We start from the raw sequence: 22,677 nt of genomic DNA, 5'->3' as shown, positions 1-22,677 counted from the left end.
CCAGGGCACCTGTCCCAAAGCCCGGGTTAGCTGGCTCGGGCTTATGGGGCTTCAGCTGCAAGACTATAAAATTACAGTGCAGACATATGGACTTGAGCCCAACCTCTGAGGCCCCACGAGGGGTGAGGGTTTCTGAACCCAGGCTTCAGTGTGAACACAAATATCTGCACCAGTTTTTAGCCCATCAGCTTTAGCTCCATGAGCCCAAGTCAGGTGACCCAGGCCAGCCATGCTGCCATCTTTATCCCAGGAGAGATGGACACAAAGGGTACATCTCCATTGCAATGTCAGCCCAGGTGTGGCACGCTGTGCTCAAAGCAGCACCCTGAAAGCCCCATATTCACCACTCTCATATAATGATGATATGGTTTGTGCAAAGTCTGCCTTGTGAGGATGGACACTGCTTGATTCACATCCTAGCAAAGAAGCTTCCTAACAAGCTGGAAGAAACATGAAAGAAGGGTGGAGACTTCATGACTTGGCCTCTCTCCCGCTTAACTCAGCAGCTGGAAACACATCTGGAGGACAAAGACTGAACTGAACTGATTCAGAAATCAGAAGAGAATACTACTAATACATTCAAACCAAATTCCCCAACCAGACTAGCATTGGTTTTTCAGTAGAAAATTTTCAATTTCATACATTTTGTTTTCCCAGTCAGACCTTGCCAAGGGAAGTAGAAAGAAAATGTTTGAGTTGCCTCCTTCAGAACAACTTGGCCCTAGACACTCTAGCTGTGGGTCACTGTCGTGGCCTTGGTGAGGTGGGGGCATTTTAATAATTTGGGCAAGTCCCAAGCTGTTTGGGGGAGATTATGAGGATGTCACCTTTTGAGATAAAAGCTAAGAAATACAGAACTAGACAATTCTTTCAGAAAGCTGGAGTTGAGACATATTTAATTTAAAGGAGGGGGAGGTCTGAGTTCCTGAGAAGGTTTCTGTTTGCTGGAAGCAACATGGTTTGGTCTGTCATTGTACCAAAGGGGGAGTGGGTTGTTTGTCAAGGAAAGGAAAAGGTTAAATGCAGCTGATGAGAATGGGATTTGAATCCCTGTGTACAGAGCACAATGGATTAGCAGTCCATCACCTTAACCATTCAGCCACCTCATCTGAGCTATCAAGAATGTGACAGAAGGAGAAATCTAAGACCAACAGAGATAGGGACACAATGGAGTTTTTAAATATTAAGTGTAAGCAGGGGCTGAATGAGCTCCCCTCTCACATCTAGTGAGGAGCTGTGGGAAAGGCTTCAGGAACAGACCGTGTTTGCATAGACACACCTACTCTGCCTAGCTATGCAGCATGAGGGGGCCGCTTCCCCAAAACCAGTTTGGGATGGTGGTGGGTTACAAATCACTTTAACATTGAGTGAAATGAAATATTATTATTCTTCCTGTATGAGTGAAGGGCAGCAGAACATACCTAGTCCATCCTGATGGAGGGGTAGGTGGGTGAGGAATAACTTTTACTGGACTGCATAGAAGTGATTGAGGACATCTCCATAAACCAGTGGTCCCCAAACATTTCACACTGTGTTCTCTTATCCATGGTTGTGACTCCTTGGAAGCGAGTTGAGAACATGGACTGGGAGTGGAGCTGTTGCTTGCTGGGTAGAGGGGTGCGGACAGAGGTTAGGGGATCGAGGCTGGGCCAGGAGCTGGGGCCCAGGCTGAGGGTGGGGGTGGGGAAGAGCTGGGGCAGAGTGGGGCTGAGTGGTGCTCCCCCCTGCCCTCCATGGAGGCTGGCTCAGACCCTGAGGTGTCCCCAGGAATGTTCCTCTGTGTCTCAGTCGGAGTCATTCCCCACATTTTGGGGACCACTGAACCCTACTTGTTAATCAGGAGCTAGTGATGCCAAAGCCCAGGGAAAGGGAGAACAAGGGTAGCGGCCCTGGCACCAGAACCTTGGCCCCAAACACTCTTCTGCCTGCAGCCCTGCCCTCTTTCAAGCCTTCCACGCCTTCCACCCATGGCCCCATCCACTGGGTACCTCTGTTTCACCCCTTCCCCACTGACCCCACCCTGCTCACTCATTGATTCCTCCACCCCCCGCTGCAGCCTTGAGACCAGAGAAGCTCTGTGTCCCTGCTGCAGCCCCTGGGCCAAAGCGGGGGGTGGGAGCTCCTCTAGCCCTCGGGCCAACATGGGGGAGATTTTTCCAGGGGCCCCAAATCAGCCAGGGCACTCGGTGATCAAAGGGGCACCATGCGGCACTGCAAAGGGGCACACTGCCAGTGTAGTGTCAGACACTGCTTCCTGGGGAGGCTCCCACACTTGGCCCTGCTTGTATCCAGTGGAGGAACATTGTGGAGGGAGGGGAAAGTCTTGACACAAAGATACAGCTCACCCATCCCCAGCGTTCCTCCGTGGGCCCATAGACGGGTGGGGGGAGCGAGAAGCAACACTAAGTGCCCCGTCCATCCTGGTCACTTTCCCCACCTGGGCTGTGTTGTGAGGGGAGCATCAGAAGCTGCTGCTCTCTGCCTTCCCCTTATGCAGCTTGGCTGAGGAAAGTGACGTGGATGCAGGGAGCTTGGACATGCTGGAGATACATTGGGAAAAGGGACTGTCTGAATTCCCAGGGCAGGAAATGAACAATCTACAGTGATGTCATTAACCACAAACATTCTAACCATGCTCCAGCCAGTAGGGAAATGAGCAGGAATTCTTGCTGTTCAGCCATGGCCACACATGCACAGCTGCACAGCAGTGAGTGTGCTGGGGAAGCTGGTCTGAGCAAACAATTGGAAATGACCCTTCAGTGAGAACAGAACCAGAGTGTAGAAAGGCCCTTGTGTTAAGTGGTTGTGGCTTAGGGAGCTGGGCTATGCCACCAGGGGTCTTTCTGGGGAGGGTTGAGTCTTGCCAGCTAGGGAAGGCTGGTGTGTGGTGATGTCTTCATGGCTATACTTTCAGTGATGCAGGTTTCTCTATCCCATTGTTCATTGCTTGGATTCTTTGTGTGCTTTCACAGAGCGAAGAGCACATGTTCCATGATTTCATAGGGCAGAGTTTTATGCTATAGGGAGCTTTCCCTCTGTGGATCAACATAGATGCACATTGTGACCCTTCCCAGGGTGCTGAGGGCCGTGAGTCTCCTTGCGGCCACCTGCCACGATGAAGAGGGACTTTTGCATTGGCAGCTGGATGTTAGTGACCAAACTCACCAGCCTGTCAGGCAGTCAAGCACCCTCCTCTGAGCTACAGCAACCTTGACAGTTGACAATAAAGGCACGTTAACCCCTGAGTTCCTTCAATGTGTCCCCCTCTGGGGTCCAGCTCCAATCACCAGATACTCGGGGTATGTCTATACTAGCTGCCGAATTGGCGGGCAGCGATCGATCCAGCGGAGGGTTGATATATCATGTCTAGTGTAGGTGCAATAAACTGATCCTTGAGTACTCTTCTGTCGACCACTGTACTCCAGCTCGGTGAGATACGAAGGCAGAGTCTACCAGGGAGCTGCAGCAGTCAACTCACCGCGATGAAGACACCACGGTAAGTCGATCTAAGTACATCAACTTCAGCTACATTATTCATGTAGCTGAAGCTGCGTAACTTAGATTGATTCCCTCCCCTAGAGTAGACCAGGGCTCAGAAAAATCCCAGATCCTCTCTCCCCGAAGCAATGGTACATCCCAGGTTACCAGTTTAACTATAGCCCAATGCTACTGGATCACACACAGCACTTGAGCACAGTTATTGAAAGGGAAATTTCTTTAACAAGGGACAGAGATTTAAACAAACAAATGTGAATGATGGAAACCAACTGTTACCAACAAAACAAAATCACAAAATGCAACCTATACTTTTTAATAGTTACCTTTCCTACCTAAGTAGATTGAAGTCTGAGGCGACAGTCTATTGCAGTGATTGCTAGTCCCTAGGAGCCAGGGCCCTGCCTTTCTTAAAGCACCACTGGTCATTAGTGATCTCCTTGGTGAATGGACCCAGAGTGTTTCGCTTCATCCTGTTATAAAATGAATCAGTCTTTTGTGTATATTCACAGAAAGGACCATTTCCTCATTGTCATATTGTCGTTTACACTTCCACAAGGTTTCAATGTCTATAATTTGTCTTTGATAGTTTTCCATTGGCTTTTCTGGGTTGGTGAAAAGGTTGCCAATGCAGCAACACATCACATAACTGGCTAGCAAGGGACAGGTGACAATTCCCCCCCCTTGAATGGGCCACTCCCAACAAGACCTTTGATTGGGGTGACTCACTTTCATGACAATGCCATATGGGCATAATTTTCCATATACTTACATGACTCCTTCAATAGGACTCATACACACCTCTTGCAGTGATCAGGAGTAACAATAATTTACAAGCTTTCAGTAGAGATCTCACTGCTATGCTTCCTGGATAAATATCATAAAAATCAGAGCATTAGGTGTGAGTTTGTCAGGTCTGAGGCAGGAGTTTCTTGTGAATTACTTTGACCTCTCTGCCAAGTGGCACCAAAGAGCATTTATCACACATGCACTGAGCTATACAGTCACACCCTGATAGAAGAGAAAGGCCAATACAAAACATAGAGAAAGGAACAATAAAATACTAAAATGACAATGGTTGGAACTCAACATTTCTCTCAGTCTTTGGACTGATGGGTAATTAGAGCTTTTCCCTCAGCTGAACCAGGTGATCAGACAGCTGGCTCAGCCCTCCATACTAACACAGCTTTCTCACATATAAGGAGATGGGTCAAAATTGAAATTGATGTCATGATTCGCTTCCCAGAGGGGATCAGTCTGTCTGAGGCTATGTCTAAGCTTCAAACACTGGGAACATTCTTCTGACAACATAACACCGTCTACACTGGGGCTTAGGTCACATGAACTACTTCTCTCAGTGGAGTGGATTTTTCACACCCCTGAGAGATATGGCCATGTCAACACAGCTTTTCAGGGTAGACCAGCCTCTACATGGCTTTTAGATATGAAAGGCAATGGACTTCAGCCTTTTCCTTGGTATTGATGGTTGAAAACTGCAGCTTTCCTACCTGCTGGACACATCCTATGACAGAGGTCAGGCCTTTCCTTTGCAAATTAGAGAAGTGGGGAAGTCAGTGACGCTTACAGTGTAAGTGGGTAAAAATTTATTCAACTTGTCTCCTCGAGCAGTTCTCCTTTTAATAGAAATTGACTTTGAAGCTAAGCAAAATATGCTCTATTTGAAATACAAAAAAAAAAATTATACAGACCCAATATTCTCTTATATACTCTTTCTAACACCTATTCTCCCACCCCAACCTTTGGAGTGAGGTTTTCTACCAGAACTCCTTACACTACAGGGGGTAAATTGAATCAAATTAACTTTTGAAGATTAACCATCATTTCCTGTACAACTAAAAAAAGAAAAAACACAAGACAACTTTCAGTTTTCCAAAATTATTCGGATTATCAAACAATTAGTCTCTTACTCTTTAACCAATAACACAACCTATAATTTCATTTTCACTAGTAACACTAATATATTCAAAGATCACAAATTCTGGTCATGTTAGTTTTCTTTTAATCCCCATTGCCAACAACTGAACTTTGGCTCAAGTTGTGCTTTGTCCCAACACTTCTGTGAGTTCATGTGTCTCTGGTTCTTCTGCCATGCGTGCTGGTGGAAGGGGTCTCCTATGTGGGAACGTTAGCATCACAAGAAAAAATACCTCTCTTTCCACACTTTAAATCTTTCAAAGTAGTAGAAAGTAGGGGAGAAGTGATACAAATGCAGAAAACACAAGAAAGAACTGTCTGGTCTACACTAAAGACGTTTATCGGTATAATTATTGCTCAGGAGTGTGAAAAATCGACACAGCTGAGCAATGCAGTTAGTTACGCATCTCTAATCCCCTGTGTAGCTAGCGCTATATCAGCAGGAGGCCTTCGCCTGTCAACGTAGTCATCTGAGACAATATTGATTTAAACAATTGAACTACACTGTGGTCATATGCACTTCCTTCAGTTAGTCAGGGGTCTTCTGGCATTCACCATGGCCAAGTGGAGATTTTAAATCACTGCTGTGTCTTTGTTAGCATGGCCAATAAATTGGAGAGTTCTCTCCTATTGACAGAACTGCACTTGAACTTTCTCCATATCATCATGGAAGGATGGGGAAAAGCAAAGCTGAAGTGAGAAATGACGACTTTAGCAAATGGTCATTTGTCTTAAATTCTCCAATAAATCTGAGCTGAACTAATATCTAATAGTGTGACCACACAGGCATCAAGAAAGATAAAAACCCAGATCACAGAAAGATAGAAAACATGACAATGAAAGTGTAAACTGAAATTCCAGAGCAGGTTACATCTAATTATTTAGAATCAGGACAAGAGATTCTCCCATCACATTTTCCTCTGATCCATTCAAACCTGCTTCACTCAGCACTGTCTCAATAGTCAGTTATGTTATTTACAACATGTTCAGTATCCTAGCATTCCCATAATGGGGGGAAAAGCAGAAACCTTACCAGAACTGGCTTTACCAATAGATGGAACCTGGGATTTAAATTCCCAATGATCACACCGCATTTAGGATCCATTTGAATTCCCCTTCTCAGTCTTTAATACTTTCAGCTCCAGTCATAGCAACTCTGGCATAGGATTAAATAAGTCAAAGCATCATCTCCAAGCACAGACAACTGAGAACACTTCATCACATGACACTTTGAGAAGTGGAGGGTAGAATGTGATGATGATAAACTCTGCCTGGCTCAGACAAAAGGTAACAGTTCTGCAGTGATGGGGAAGGAGGGAATCTCTGAGTCACCCCATCTCCTTCCAAGTATCAGAGGGGTAGCTGTGTTAGTCTGGATCTGTAAAATGTGACAAAGAGTCCTGTGGCACCTTGTAGACTAACAAACATATTGGAGCATAAGCTTTCGTGGGTGAATCCCCACTTCGTCAGATGCATGTAGTGGAAATTTCCAAAGGCGGGTATAAATATGCAAGCAAGAATCAGGCTAGAGATAACAAGGTTAGTTAAATCAGGGAGGATGGGGCCCTCTTCTAGCAGTGAACACCAAGGGAGGAGAAACTGCTTTTGTAATTGGCTAGCCATTCACAGTCTTTGTTTAATCCTGAGCTGATGGTGTCAAATTTGCAAATGAACTGAAGCTCAGTAGTTTCTCTTTGAAGTCTGGCCCTGAAGTATTTTTGCTGCAGGATGGCTACTTTTAAGTCTGCTAGTGTGTGTCCAGGGAAACTGAAGTGTTCTTCTACAGATTTTTGTATATTGCTTATGCTCCAATACATATTTTAGTCTATAAGGTGCCACAGGACTCTGTCACTTTTTACATCTCCTTCCTGTATCACAGAGGCTCAAATGACACTTTTTTCCTGCCCCTGTGCCTCTTCATTTAAATGTAATATGATAAGTTCCCATTATAACTACTCTTCAGCACAACATGAGAAGAATTCACAATGATACAATCTGTATCACTGGTGACTCTAACAATAACTTTGCAATAGGAGGACTGGTATAAATGTGATGCTCTCTGGGTTCCTGATAGGAAGGGCACACTAGAATTACTCATGGGAGAATGGAGTTGATAGAAAGGACAAATGAGTCCACCTCAAAGAGGTCAAACTGCAAAATGCAAAAATGGGCCACTCACTCATCTGGACAAGCTGAGGGATATCAGTGCTTCAAACAGCTTTTAAAAGTTACTCTGTAGGAATCAGGAAAGTATTAAAGTATTGATAGCCCTAGAGGGTTTTATGGTGTTGATTCCCATTGCAGATTCTCTGATGGCTCACATGGGCTCAGTGGCAAGACAAGGTTTTCCCACTCTCACCGCTTCCACTGGGTCTCATACCTGTGTGGATTCTCTGATGGCTAATAAGCTGCTGGCGGTGAATGAAGGTTTTTCCACACTCACTGCATTCATAGGGCCTCTCCCCTGTGTGGATTCTCTGATGCCCAGTAAGGTGAGAGCTGCGAGTGAAGCTTTTCCCACACTCATGACATTCATAGGGCCTCTCCCTTGTGTGGATTCTCTGATGTTTATAAAGGGCTGAGCTGTGATTGAAGGTTTTCCCACACTCACTGCATACATAGGGCCTCTCTCCTGTGTGGATTTTCTGATGCCTAGTAAGGTGAGAGTTGTGAGTGAAGCTTTTCCCACACTCAGGACATTCATAGGGCCTCTCCCTTGTGTGGATTATCTGATGTTTAGAAAGGCCTGATCTGTAAGTAAAGGTTTTCCCACACTCACAGCATTCAAAGGGCCTCTCCCCTGTCTGGATTCTCTGATGTTTAGAAAGGCCTGATCTGTAAGTGAAGGTTTTCCCACATTCACTGCATTCGAAGGGCCAATCCCCTGCGTGGATTCTCTGATGTTGGGAAAGGCCTGAGCTGCTAGTGAAGCTTTTTCCACACTCACGGCATTCATAGGGCCTCTCCCCTGTGTGGATTCTCTGATGATGAACAAGATTTGATCTGTAAGTGAATGTTTTCCCACACTCACTGCAATCAAAGGGCCTCTCCCCTGTGTGGATTCTCTGATGTTGGGAAAGGCCTGAGCTGAGAGTGAAGGTTTTCCCACACTCACTGCATTGAAAGGGCCTCTCCCCTGTGTGGATTCTCTCATGTTTAGAAAGGTCTGAGCTGGTAATAAAGCTTTTTTCACACTCACGGCATTCATAGGGCCTCTCCCCTGTGTGGATTCTCTCATGTTTAGAAAGATCTGAGCTGCTAGTGAAGCTTTTCTCACACTCACTGCATTCATAGGGCCTCTCCCCTGTGTGGATTCTCTCATGTTTAGAAAGATCTGAGCTGCTAGTGAAGCTTTTCCCACACTCACGGCATTCATAAGGCCTCTCCCCTGTGTGGATTCTCTGATGAACAGAAAGGGCTGAGCTGCAAGTGAAGGCTTTTCCACACTCAGTGCATGTGTTTTTCCTCTTTCCCATGAGGATTTCCTGCTGTGTTGTGGTTTCCTTGACGCTCTTCTGAGTTCCCCGTAAGGAAATACATTTACCCATTTTCTCCCTTGGCTGGTATCCTTGCTCTCTTTCTGGTCTGTGCTCAATCTCACAGTAGTTTCCCTGCTCATGACTCCTGGACACATTCCTTTTCCATCTTTGCGATAATTCTCTGTGTTGAGCCACTTGCTCAACATTTTCCTGCTGAGAATTCTGCTCCTCTTTCTCACATACCATTGCATCACCTGCTGTGATAGAGACAGAAACCTCAAACAGGGAGAGAGGGGAAGGCCAAACCAAAACAAGTGCTTGAGAGAGGTCAAATAAAAACAAGAACTGAACTCCGCCAAACTCTTCCCCTAAACAGGAGAGAGGGGGGGATCAATTCGGCCCTCACATCCCATCCAAATTCACAGGAGGAAGGGAGGAAGCTACTGCCTGGTGTCTGCTAGGGTCTACAGGAAGCCATGAGCTATACTTACCCTGAGGATATGACCCCTGCTAGGGACAATAATGAACTGAGAAACCTTCCAAGGGCATTGTAGGGCATCCCAGATGTTTCCTTCCGGCACTTAGAGATTCTGAGTTGGTTTAATCTTTCCTCACCTGTGCAGGGATCTCTCAGGATCTCTCTTTCCCCTGAACCCTGGAGGTCTGGAACCCATGGCTCTTCTCCTTGTTCCAGCTGGGAGATTATACGAGGTTTGGAAACTGGGAACCCTGCTCAGATGAAAGAAAACAAAAGAGTTCAGTTGATTTCATATGACTGTGTCATAAAAAACACTATTAATTTAACTTCAGTGCTTAATGTGACCCAGTGTGCCTGGGGCAGTCCACACTGAAAATGCCAAGGTCAGGGCAGGCTGAAAAAGGGAGAGCAGATGCTCCCAAAACTGGGGGTTAACACGGAAGTTAATTTTACCGATCAGTCACCAACTGTGCTTCTGATACCCCACACTGGTTATCGAGAAACTGAAAAAAGACATCACACGGCCCCCTTTACTGCATTCCAGTTCTCTAACTCCCAGTCAGCACCTTTGTCTGGTACAGTGAGAGGTTATTTAAAAACTCCGCTCACATAAACAAAGTGTTCGTCTGACCCCAGAGTCAGCCACATTACCAGGTCTGTACAGGTTTGGATCTTACCCAGAATACTTTGATGCCAGCCAATCCTTAGCATCTAAACTAAAGCTTTATAAGCAAGAAAGCATCTAAACGAAAGGTTTATTATAAAAGAAGGAAAGAAAAAGGAAGTTGTTAAAGTGGGAAAACAGTTAGATACATTCAGAAATCTATATATCTGATTCTTAGCAGTATTGATGAGTTTCTGGCTTGAACGGCTCTCTGGTACACATTCACATCATTCAGTCCTTTGTTCCAGGGTTCAGTTTGTAGAGAAGTTGCTCCAGAGGTAGGAAGAGAGACTGAAGACAAAATGGAGATGATTCAGCTGCCCTTTATATTCCTTTTGCCAAGTGGCTTCTACTTCCTGTGTCCCAAACACAAGCTTCACAGCACATGGCATGGAAAAGCCTTGGAGGTCTCAGTACATAGGCATACCCCTGCATGTCTTGCTGACTCAATAGGTGTATCCCCTTGATCCTTTCCATGGGTTCATTGTACAGCTGATGACCCCGGATGGGCCATTGAACAGGCTGGGCAGTGCTGATGCCAATATGTCTGGGGGTGTCACTCAGAAAACCTACACAAGTCTGGAATACAGACATACCCTACATATCTATAACTCACAATACAAAGATAGAAACAAGATTATCAAATGAAGAAAATCATAACATTTTCATTGACACCTTACATGGCATATCTAGCACGATTCATTGCAATTTCATCATATTGGTATTTATAATAAAATAATAATAATATAAAGTGTCTCTCAACTCCATACAGTGTCACTTAATAAACCAGTGAATTCCCAGGACCAGTTCCCCACGTGTTTGACGATGCTGAATACCTTGCTTGTGAGGGACTGAAATACCCATAGATATGTTGGGAAAACACAGACGCTGTGCAAGTCTGTGCCCCTATGTTCACTCTTCTAGAAAGTTATGATCAATTTTGTTCATAGTATGTGTCAGGGCAGAATCTCCACTCTGTCACTCTGAGTGCAGAAAGTGGGGGCCTGCCAGGATTCTAAAAATTAATTTGTGCAACTCTAGGCTTGTATTAAACCCCCAAAGTAACAGTTTTTCTCTGACCGTGGCTAGGTAAATGCTGCCACCACCCAAATTCAAAAAACCCCAAACCCTTGGACCCAGGAAGGAGCACTTGACAATTCTTCCCTCTGGGGTACCCTCAAGTCCTTTCACCTCCCCTCCAGGAAAGAGCTGAGAAAGAAAACAAAGGAAATTAGCTGAGGCTACCAGATAATCAACAACATGCACAAACCTCTTAGGACACCAAAAATCCAATCCTGTTCTTAAAAGAGGTAAATTTTATTAACACTGAAAAGGAAAACAATATATCTGGAACGTAGGTTTTTGCTAGATCTTAAAAGAAACAATTTTTGCACGCACCCAAAATAGCTTTCTTGGGGGTTCAGCTTAAAGCTTAGAAGCAAACAAAAGCATCTGGGATAGCACAGAGGAGCTCCAAAAGCCAAAATAAAAAATATAAGCCTGATTGTGTCTGTCTAAACATGCCCTGTCCAAATAATTTCTTCTAGGTATGGAAGATGAATTTTCAAACCTGCTTCAAGCCATACACAGCATTGCTACTCCGTGTCACCTTTTGCGGAGAACAGACAAAGGGAAAGTTACTGTCCCATTTAAAAAAGTTCAAGCCTTTCCATTGGCTCTTTTGGTCAGGTGCCCACTCCTTTTCTTTTACCTGTGGGTTTGTTAATCCTTTACAGGTAAAGCAAGCAGAAAAGTCACACCAACAAGGATTTTTACATCAATCTGACTGGCTGAGTGTTTATAAAAGGGAGATCTGTCCCCTCCCCTTCATTTATCACTGCATGGCTTGTGAGGTAACATTTGAAAAGACAATCTACTGAATATCCTCCTTAAAATGTGTAGCAACACTGTATGTGAAGTGATGAGATTTTATGATATGATATTACTGAAAAAGTTGCAACCCTAACCCTAAGTTCCTCAGAGACAGCAAGGCAAACAGTTGGTCAAATAGCCATTCTCCAGGAGGAGGAAGATGTGAAGAAGACATTTACATTCCATCACAGGGACCACTTGAAGCTCGTATCTACGACAGCCTGTCACCATGACTCAACTGAGAACTGAATTTGTTTCTAGTACAAAGGACTGAATTATAAAAAAAGAGGTGAGGAAAATGCATGAGACACTCTCCCCACTTTCCCTCTGCTTATGACAACTCCAGAAGAACTGAATGTGGGCAGCAGGGGCAGGTTAGAGGGATTCCTGGCTGAAAGGAAAGCCAGCCTGTCTCAGCACATGGTGAGAGAAACATGTGTTTTACATCCGCTTTAGCTTGTTAAGTTAAACACTAGTTTGTGTTTTCTCTTGCATTTTTTTTGTAAACAATTCTAATGTTTATGCCTCATTATTTGTAGTCACTGAAAATCTTTTTTTTTTTTCAGTAGTTAACAATCTTGGTTTATTGTTTTATCTAACCAGTGTGGTTGGATTCAAGCATGTTGGAAACTCCATTTGAAATAACAAGGCTGGTGCATGTCATTTTCCATTGATGAAATAACAGATTTCATCTGAGCTCTCATTGTTGAGCAGTGTGCTGGACAGGACAAGATACACATTTCTGGGGGATGTTTGGGAGCAGAGAATTTTCTGGGGTTCTCCTGTGGGATACTGTAATTCAGGAGTTGCTGACTAGCAGCACTCAACACTGCGTAGCTGGGAGCAAGTTACATGCTGGAGACTGTGTGTTAACTGCCCAGGCGTGGCTGCTCTCACAACAGAGCAGTGTAAAAGGCACCCCAGCCTGGGGAACTGAGGGGACACAGCTGTTCAACACTCCAGATTGTACTGTGCTTAATGTCACAGACACTCAATTTCAAAGTCTCCTAAAACACAGAGAAAGTAAATCCACATCCCAGAAATCAAAGTCTCCAGAGAGAGGGCAAGTCTCCCTAGCTCTGCTTCTTGCTGACAGACAGGTCCAGAGACAAAGAGAGAGTCCCAGGGAAGCTGGAAACATAAGCGTGGGGCTCAGTGGAGAAAGGGGACAAGAAGGGCAGGGATACTACTGAATGCAAGATCTCAGCAGTCCTAAATGTCAGGATAGCACATATTGGAGCCTACTGGAAAACAATCCCAAACATACATATAAAATGATGGGGTCTAAATGAGTCATTTCCATTGATTTATAAAAGGGCAATAAGATATTCTCTGTATTATTGTCTATCCCTTTTTAAATAATTCCTAATATCCTGTTTGCTTTTTTGACTTCCGCTGCACACTGCAGGATGTCTTCAGAGAACTATCCACAATGACAAAAATCTTTTTCCTGATTATTTGTAGCTAAATTATCCCCCGTCATATTGTATGTATAGTTGGGTTATGTTTTCCAATGTGCATTACTTTACATTTATCCACATTAAATTTCATTTGCCATTTTGTTGCCCAATCACTTAGTTTTGAGAGATCTTTTTGAAGTTCTTCACAGTCTGCTTTGGTCTTAACTATCTTGAGCAGTTTAGTGTCATCTGCAAACTATGCCACCTCACTGTTTACCCCTTTCTCCAGATTATTTATAAATAAGTTGAATAGGATTAGTCCTAGGATTGACCCTTGGGGAACACCACTAGTTACTCCTCTTCATTCTGAAAATTTACCATTTATTCCTACCCTTTGTTCTCTTTTAACTAGCTCTCAATCCATGAAAAGATCTTCCCTCTTACCCCATGATAACTTAATTTATGTAAGAGCCTTTGGTGAGAGACTTTGTCAAAGGCTTTCTGGAAATCTAAGTACACTGTGTCCACTGGATCCCCCTTGTCCACATGTTTGTTGACACCTTCAAAGAACTCTAATAGACTGGTAAGACATGATTTCCCTTTACAGAAACCATGTTGACTTTTGCCCAACAATTTTTGTTCTTCTATGTGCCTGTAGCAGGGTGGACTCCTGCTCCGGGAGAGAAGGGGTTAAAACAGCCCTGGCAAGGGACCGTACCTGGAGCCAGAAGCCTGGGCTGATGGCAGGAGTGGCTGCAGCTGGGGGCCACGCCTCAAATTGAGCCACAAGGCTCATAAGAAGGCCAGGGAAGTCAAAGGCAAAAGGAGTCTCTCTCTGACTGGGGAGGGAGACAGGCCTGGCTGTTCAGGAACTCACCCAGAGGACCTAAAGGAAGGCAGGGCTGGGGAAAAGCCTTAGGAGCTGGGAAGCCCTAGGCCGGCAACTCCCCAGGCTTGCAGGGCCTAATTCTAGGCCTCCAAGGTACTGGGCTTGCAGAGGGGCAGTCAGAGGGTGGGTAAAGGCAGCCATGCCAAAACCCCTTTGCCTATGATGAGTGGCTGATACTCAGTCTGCCCCATGGTGTGGGGGCTAGACAATGACTGGGCAGTAGCCAGTACTGAGGCAAAGTGGGGATAGTGGGGTGAGGGTTCCCCTGGGGGGGGGGGTGTCATAAGCAGATAGCTAAGGGTTAATGTTCTTTTACCTGTAAAGGGTTAACACAGGGAACCAAACACCTGACCAGAGGACCAATCAGGAAACAAGACTTTTTCAAATCTGGGTGGAAGGAAATTTTGGGTGCGAGTTCTTTGTTCTTTGTCTTGGGTCTGACCCTCTCTGCTCTGAGAGTGATTTTTCTATCTCCTGGCTTTCTAATCTTCTGTTTCCAAGTTGTAAGTACAAGGATAGTAAGACGATAGGTTTATATTGTTTTCTTTTGTATTTACATGTGTGTAGTTGCTGAAGTGTTTTGAATTGTATTCTTTTTGGATAAGGCTGTTTATTCATTTTTTCCCCTTTAAGCAATTGACTCTGTATATTGCCACCTTGATACAGAGACTATATATTATGCCCTTTTTCACTCTTTTTATATAAAGCTTTCTTTTTAAGACCTGTTGGAGTTTTCTTTAGTGGGGACTCCAGGGAATTGAGTCTGCAGCTCACTAGGGAATTGGTGGGAGGAAGAAGTCAAAGGAAAAATCTCTGTGTTAGATTTACTAAGCCTGACTTTGCATACCCTCTGGGTGAGGGGGAGAGATTAGATCTCTCGGTACTTGGGTTTCCAGGACTGGAAGCAGGGAATCTCCTAGGGTCGTCCAGGGAGGGGAGCCTGGGAGGAAGTACCAAGTAAACAAGGGGAGGGGGTTATTTCCCTCTGTTGTAAGACTCAAGGCATCTGAGTCTGGGGGTCCCCCAGGGAAGGTTTTGGGGGGACCAGAGGGTATCAGACCCTAAAAATTCCTGATTGGTGGCAGCGCTATCAGATCTAAGCTGGTAATTAAGCTTAGGGGGATTCATGCTAACACCCATATTTTGGACGCTAAGGTCCAGATCTGGGAAAAAATGTTATGACAAGGGGAGACCCAGTTCAAGGGGCACCGAGGTCCAGGGAGGGGCGTGGGGCCAGCAGAGGATAGGTGGATCACCGGCCTGCAGAGGGTGCTCCGTAAATCGAGCTAATTCCCCGAAGCAACCAGCAGCAGGCGCCGCGGGGGTGAGTCCACACGTTTACAGTGCCTGACAATTTTGTTCTTTACTATTGTTTCAACTAATTTGCCTGGCACAGACGTTAGACTTACCGGTCTGTAATGGCCATGATCGCCTCTACAGCCCTTTTTAAATATTGATGTTACATTAGCAATCTTCCAGTCATTGGGTACAGAAGCTGATTTAAAAGACAGACCATACAACCCATAGCTAATAGTTCCCCAATTTCACATTTGAGTTCCTTCAGAACTCTTGGGTAAATACCATCTGGTTCCGGTGACTTCTTACACTTAAGTTCATCAATTAGTTCCAAAACCTCTTCCAGTGACACTTCAATGTGTGGCAATTCCTCAGATTTGTCACCCAGGTTTGGGAATCTCCCTAACATCCTCAGCCATGAAGACTGAAACAAAGAATGCATTTAGTTTCTCCGCAATGACTTTATCGTCTTTAATGGCGCTTTTTGTATCTCAGTCATCCAGGGGCCCCACTCATTGTTTAGCAAGCTTCCTGCTTTTGATGTACTTAAACATTTTCTTATTACCTTCTGAGTTTTTGGCTAGCTGTTCCTCAAACTCCTTTTTGGCTTTTTTTATTACATTTTTACACTTAATTTGACAATATTTATGCTCCCTTCTATATACACCTCACTAGGATTTGACTTCCACTTTTTAACAGATGCCTTTTTATCTCTCACTGCTTCTTTTACATGGATAAGCCAAGCCTCAGTGGCTCTTTTTAGTTCTTTTGCTGTTTTTTAATTTGGGGTATACATTTAAGTTGGGCCTCTAATATTGCATCTTTGAAAAGCGCCCATGCAGCTTGCAGGGATTTCACTCTAGTCACTGTACCTTTTAATTTCTGTTTAACTAACCCCCTCATTTTTGCACAGTTCCCCTTTCTGAAATTAAATGCCACAGTGTTCAGCTGTTCTTCTCACCACAGGAATGTTAAATTTTATTATATTATGATCACTATTTCTAAGCGGTCCTGTTATAGTTACCTTTTGGACAATATCCTGCGCTCCACTCAGGACTAAATGGAGAGTTGCTTCTCCCCTTGCGGGTTCTTCTACCAGCTGCTGGAAGAAACAGTCATTTAAAGTACCGAGAAATTTTGTTTCTGCATTTTGTCCTGAGGTGACATGGACCCAGTCAATATGGGGATAACTGAAATCTCCCACTATTATGGAGTTCTTTATTTTGATAGCCTCTTTAATCTCCCTTCACATTTCATCCTCACCATCACTGTCTTTGACAGGTGGTCGATAACAGATCCCTATTGTTATTTTCTCATTAGAGCATGGAGATTCTATGAAACATGCGGTTTCATTTAAGATTTTTACCTCATTTGAGTCTACATTTTCTTTAACATACAGTGCCACTCCCCTCCCCACCCCCCGACTATGACCTGCTCTGTCCTTCCGATATATTTTGTACCCTGGAATTATTGTGTCCCATTGATTGTCCCCACTCCACCAGGTTTCTGTGATGCCTATTATATCAATATCCTCTTTTAACACGAGGCACTCTAATTCACCCATCTTATTATTTACACTTCTAGCATTTGTGTACAAGCACTTCAAAAACTTGTCATTGTTTATCTATCTGCCCTTTTTTGATGTCTTAGATTCTTGTGTGTGTGAATGCTTCTCGTCTGATCTGGCCCCTACTTTATCCTCCTTCCAGCTTCTCTTCCTGACTGAAACTAGAAAAATCTCTATCAATAGACTCTCCTCTAAGAGAAGTCTCTGTCTGATCCAGGTGCTCCTCTGCAGCCATTGGCTTTCCCCCATCTCTTAGTTTAAAAACTGCTCTGCAACATTTTTAATGTTTAGTGCCAGCAGTCTGGATCCACTTTGGTTTAAGTGGAGCCCATCCTTCCTGTACAGGTTCCTCCCATCCCAAAAGTTTCCCCAGTTCCCAATGAACGTAAACCCCTCCTCTCTACACCATCGTCTCATCCACGCATTGAGACTCTGAAGCTCTGCCTGCCTACCTGGCCCTGCATGTGGAACTGGGAGCATTTCTGAGCATGCCACCATAGAGGTCCTGGATTTCAGTCTCTTTCCTAGCAGATTAAATTTGGCCTCTAGGATGTCTCACCTACCCTTCCCTATGTCATTGGTATCTACATGTACCATGACCACTGGCTCCTCCCCAGCACTACACATAAATCACCATACGGTTCTCCCAGTCATCACAAACCCAGATATCCTTGTTTCTAATGATCGAATCTCCCATTACCAACAGCTGCCTTTTCTTAATGACCAGAGTTCCCTCCCCCGGTGAGGTAACTTCAGTGTAAGGGGTTGCCCCAACACTATTTGGAAGGACGGTACTAACCATGAGAAGCTTTCCCTCTGCTCCCGCTGACTGCTCTCATTCCCTGGGCCTTTCATCCTCCTCAACAGTGTGGGAGGCTGTCTGACCGGAGTTGGGACAACGCTATAGTGTCCTGGAAAGCCTCATCAATATACTTCTCTGCCTCCCTTAGCTCCCCCAGTTCCAACACCCTGGCCTCCAAAGCCTCCACATGGTCTCTGAGGGCCGGGAGCTCCTTGCACCAAATGCAAACATACATACATACATAAGAACAGCCGTACCGGGTCAGATCCAAAGGTCCATCTAGTCCAGTATCCTGTCTACTGACAGTGACCAATGCCAGGTGCTCCAGAGGGAGTGACTCTAACATGCAATGATCAAGTGATCTCTCTCCTACCATCCATCTCCATCCTCTGACAAGCAGAGGCTAGGGACACTATTCCTTACCCATCCTGGCTAATAGCCATTGATGGACTTAACCACCATGAATTTATCCAGTTCTCTTTTAAACGCTGTTATAGTCCTAGCCTTCACAACCTCCTCAGGTAAGGAGTTCCACAAGTTGCCTGTGAGCTGCGTGAAGAACTTCCTTCTATTTTCCTTAAACCTGCTGCCTATTAATTTCATCTGGTGACCCCTAGGAAGCTTCTGTTGATTATGCTGCACTTAAACCTCAGTTTTACTTGAGCAAACAGGAGATATTTGACGCTGTGCAATACGGCTCCTGTGCTCTGTTCCCAAAGTGTTCTGCAGCAGGGGAGGGTCTCTGGTAGTGTGTGTGTCACTGGCATATTGGGGTGATGCTGAAACTGGGCAGAGAAGAGGTGGCATTGCGGGGCCGGCGTAAACCTTAACTCTCCATTTCCCCTTCCAAGAACTGAGGGGACGGTAACCCTTACCCAGTGAGGTCACATTCTCATAGTTCTCCTGCATGACATCCCAGTAGAGGGCTCTCTGAGTGGGGTCCAGCAGAGCCCACTCTTCACTGGTGAAATACACAGCCACCTCCTCGAAGGTTATCGGCCCCTGAAAGAGCAAGAGTCCAACACTCAATACCTGCTGCCTCATTCACAGCCCCACTATTTGTGGGGAGAGGAGTCCATCAAAGGGAAGCCCTAGATGGATTGCAGTCAACAAAGTCCCACCCCCACCCTGCTCAGAGCATCCAGGAAACATCAGAGTGAGGGGACAAAGAGACAGCCCCTTATCTCTCCCAGAAGATCCATCATACACCTACTAGTCACAGACTGATAGAGGAGAGGAAGGCTCTAGCAGGGACCAGGGAGAGATCCCTGGTAGGAAGCCCAACAGCCTCCTCATTGTGAGGAGCTGGATATGAAGGGAAGGGAATCTCCCCTAACCCTCACTGGTGGGTATCCCCTTCATATCTCACAGCAGCTGCTGGTTAGTCGGGTCAGGCTCCAGTACGATGAGTCTGGTAAATTTTCCCAGCCCCATGTAGCTGGGTTATTTTCTGCTCCACAAACTAGAGCATTTCCACCTCTGAACCTCATGGGTCTGTTCCTAGAATCTAGGTCACTTATTAAACAACTCCCTGCCTTCCCTTTCTCCACCCTGTGCATTTCCTGCCCTGAGCAAACCTCCAAACCAGACTGTGCAAACTTTCCCATCTCTGCTGTATTTGCTATCCCTCTCCCTCCTGCAGGAACCCACCAACCCCCCCTCTAAAAAATAATCCCTACCTGAGCTGGTTCCACTGCAGCCATTTCTCTTCCCTGTGTCATAGGAGGATGGGATGAGCTGGAGAAAAACATGGACATCATTCTGCAGCCCTGGCAGGGCGAGAAGGACAGTTGTGGAGGTTTCAGAACCGGCTTTAGTTAATTTCACATCACGATTCCCCCAGGCCTTTTTCCTCCAGACAGATATCTTAGACTCTGCCGTGCTGGGAACATGCTTGATCTCTTTATTACAGTGTAGACCTGGCCCCTCCTGCCAGCCAAAGCCCACAGAGACATTTTTAACCTCCCTTCTCCCTCCCCTCACTCCATAACAAAATCTTTGAACATAAGGCTAGAAAAGAGCAGAACCAAAGGAGTCACTGTGGGGGATTCCCTTGGACACTGACCCCACAGCAGCCACACCGTAGCAGGGGGAATATGGAGTCAAGAACTGGCTTTTCATCTGTCTGATTGTTTTCTTGTTAATTGGAAAGTGATTCTCCCCAGCGATGCTGCAATATATGTGTCTGGGTGGACTAGAAAGCTGGAAATCTCTCCCCCCAACTCATTTCTCCCACTGCCCCTTTCAGTCTCTCCTTCCCCTGTCCTCTCTCCCTGCACCTCTGGCTGGGAAAGTCCCATTCCTGGGGGCTTTGCTCTCCCAGGGCTGGATTTTCTCCTGGCAATTGCTAATGGGAGGAGAAATGACGAGCGGCTGTTTGTGCAGAGTCACTTTCTTGCCAGTCCTCAGCACTTTCCCTGAGGTCTTTCAATAACCAGGAGACTCTGGCTCAGAATTTGTATTAACAGGGCCCAGGGCTGCCCTACGGGGCTAGTACCAACTGCAGAAAGTCATCACCTGGGCTGGGCAGAGAAAAAGCTTTAATTAAGGTCACATCCCAGCACAGAACCCCACTGGGGGAGCTGCAGCTGCTAAGCCTGGTCTCCCAGATCACAATGGAGGCTGCAGCGTCTGACCCAGGAAGCTGAACCCCAATACCCTGAGCAGAGAGGGACAGAGCATTTGAGCAGCTTCCTTCCTTTAACTCTCTGGGGAGAGCAGCTAATGAGATCTCCTTCTCACAGGGAGAATTGCTGATCTCATTTACCCCACTGTGCATCTGGAGTCACTCCCTGTCTTTCCATGCATTGACTCTGGATTAACAATGGTCTCAATGAAACCAGATTTCAGAAAGAATGAGTCCAGAATGCTGTGGAAGAGACCATCGTGTGGGAGTGCTGACCCCCTTCCCACCTCCCTTACCCCCCAGATCTAGGACAAGGACTTGCAGGGGGTGGGGCATAAATATTCCCTAGTTTTCAAGAGGGGAGAAAAGAAAAATGTGTGATTTCACCCCACAGTGTTTGATAAGTGGACAGGAAGTTATCAGGGCGAGTGGCCTGGCTGGGGGCTGCCTGGCAGCGCTTGGAGCCAGGATTCTGGCTCAGGCTGATCAGGGAGCAGGATCATGGTTAGCAGCAGCCCCTAGACACCCCCAGCACCCGGAGCCCAGAGCCAGGGGCCCCAGACACCCCCACAACCCCAGTCAGGGTTCCCGCCAGATCTTCCCTGGCACCCAGTCCCCAGAGTCCCCGGCCAGGGACCCCGATCCCCCCCCGAGCCGCCACCAGCTGCAGTGAGAGCTGGACACTGGTGAAATGGAGAGAAAATGGGGCACAATCTGGGGAGGGGAACAGGGAACTTCTCAGGGATTTGGGGGGGGTCACCCTGGATGTTCCTCTCTAGAGAAAAAGGGGGCAGGACTGGAGGGAACGGGGGGTTCGCACGTGGGGGGCAGCGGTAAATCCAAGGGGATCTCAGCGCCCCCCCTTTCTCTCCCCGCTCCTCGGGGGTCACCGGCTCTTTCCCCCACTCCCCAGGCCATGTCCGGGCTGCACGGACACTTTCCATCTGCCCCTTTCCCAGGTCTACCCCCCCGGGACCCCCCCCAGCCCGGTCTCACCCCCCTGGCAGCCCCTGCCCGGCCCCACGCAGGGTCCCCAGCGCGGCCGGTTCCCCCTGCGGGGCCCCAGGGCGGAGCCTGGCCGGGCCCGTGGGGCGCTGGGCTCCGTCGGGGGCAGCAGCTCCGAGCCCCCCGCGGGCGCGGCCCCAGGGAGCGGATCCCGGCGCTGCGAGATGCCGGGGCCCCCCGGCCCGGACACGGGGGCAGAGTCACCGCCCGCCCGTCCCCCCCGGGCTCGCTCCGGTACCTGGAGGCTGCAGCTCCGCAGCGCAGGCGGAGCCCGGCCGGGCACAGGGGTTAACGGGTCCCCGGCACAGACCCCGCTGCCCCGCCCGGGCTCCCAGCTCACCCCGCAGCTGATCACACTCCGCCCCGCCCCCAGATCTGCGCATGCCCAGAGCCGGGAAACACAAAACTCTTCCCCGGCCCGGGAGAGCCAGGCGGAGCCACAGCGCTCCGCGCGCGTTCTCAGCCCTGCTCGTCCCCCGATAACGTCGATTCCGCTCCCGGAAGTCAGGAACTACATCTCCCAGCCTGCCACGGGGTCCGCTTCCGCCCTCTCCGGCCCAGGTACGGGAAGTCCCTGGGGCCAGCTTGACTCTTCCGCACCGCTCATCCCTTCCCGCGCTGAGACCCCGGCCCCGCCCCCTCTCCCAGCCGGTGCCTTTCAGACCCCCCCCTTTTCCTGGGGAGCGGCAGAGCGGGGGGGCTTGTGACCCTCACGTAATAACCGCCCCCAAACAGCCCCCAGCCCTGACCCCCCGCACCCCTAAACCCCCTGCAGCACCGCAGCACCACACACCCCCAGCCCTGACCCCCAAACCCCCAGCAGCGCCCCTGACCCCCCAGCCCTGACCCCCAAACCCCCAGCAGCGCCCCTGACCCCCAAACCCCCAGCAGCGCCCCTGACCCCCCAGTCCTGACCCCCAAACTCCCAGCAGCGCCCCTGACCCCCCAGCCCTGACCCCCAAACCCCCAGCAGCGCCCCTGACCCCCCAGCCCTGACCCCCAAACCCCCAGCAGCGCCCCTGACCCCCCAGCCCTGACCCCCCGCACCCCCAGCAGTGCCCCTGACCCCCCCAGTCCTGAACCCCCCGCACCCCGAAACTCCCAGCAGCGCCACAGACACCCCCAGCCCTGACCCCCAAACCCCCAGCAGTGCCCGTGACCCCCCAGCC

The 22,677-nt window shown here is 47.5% G+C and overlaps 2 long non-coding RNA genes across 2 annotated transcripts; both read right to left on the bottom strand.

The window, feature by feature from the left end:
• Positions 1–11,222: 11,222 nt before the first annotated feature.
• LOC115653605 lies at positions 11,223–18,785 on the bottom strand. Its single transcript, XR_004000965.1, has 3 exons — positions 18,753–18,785; positions 16,533–16,607; positions 11,223–11,260 (listed from the first exon to the last, which is right to left on the bottom strand). It is a non-coding gene; the product is annotated as an uncharacterized LOC115653605 (long non-coding RNA).
• Positions 18,786–18,859: 74 nt separating this feature from the next.
• On the bottom strand, positions 18,860–21,842 carry LOC115653602. Its single transcript, XR_004000962.1, has 3 exons — positions 21,747–21,842; positions 19,557–19,646; positions 18,860–18,879 (listed from the first exon to the last, which is right to left on the bottom strand). It is a non-coding gene; the product is annotated as an uncharacterized LOC115653602 (long non-coding RNA).
• Positions 21,843–22,677: the final 835 nt, after the last annotated feature.

Source organism: Gopherus evgoodei, chromosome 6 (assembly GCF_007399415.2).
Source record: "Gopherus evgoodei ecotype Sinaloan lineage chromosome 6, rGopEvg1_v1.p, whole genome shotgun sequence".
In the NCBI taxonomy this organism is placed as follows: domain Eukaryota; kingdom Metazoa; phylum Chordata; order Testudines; family Testudinidae; genus Gopherus; species Gopherus evgoodei.
Note: the sequence above shows the minus strand (reverse complement) of the source record. Positions and strands in the feature narration are given on the sequence as shown.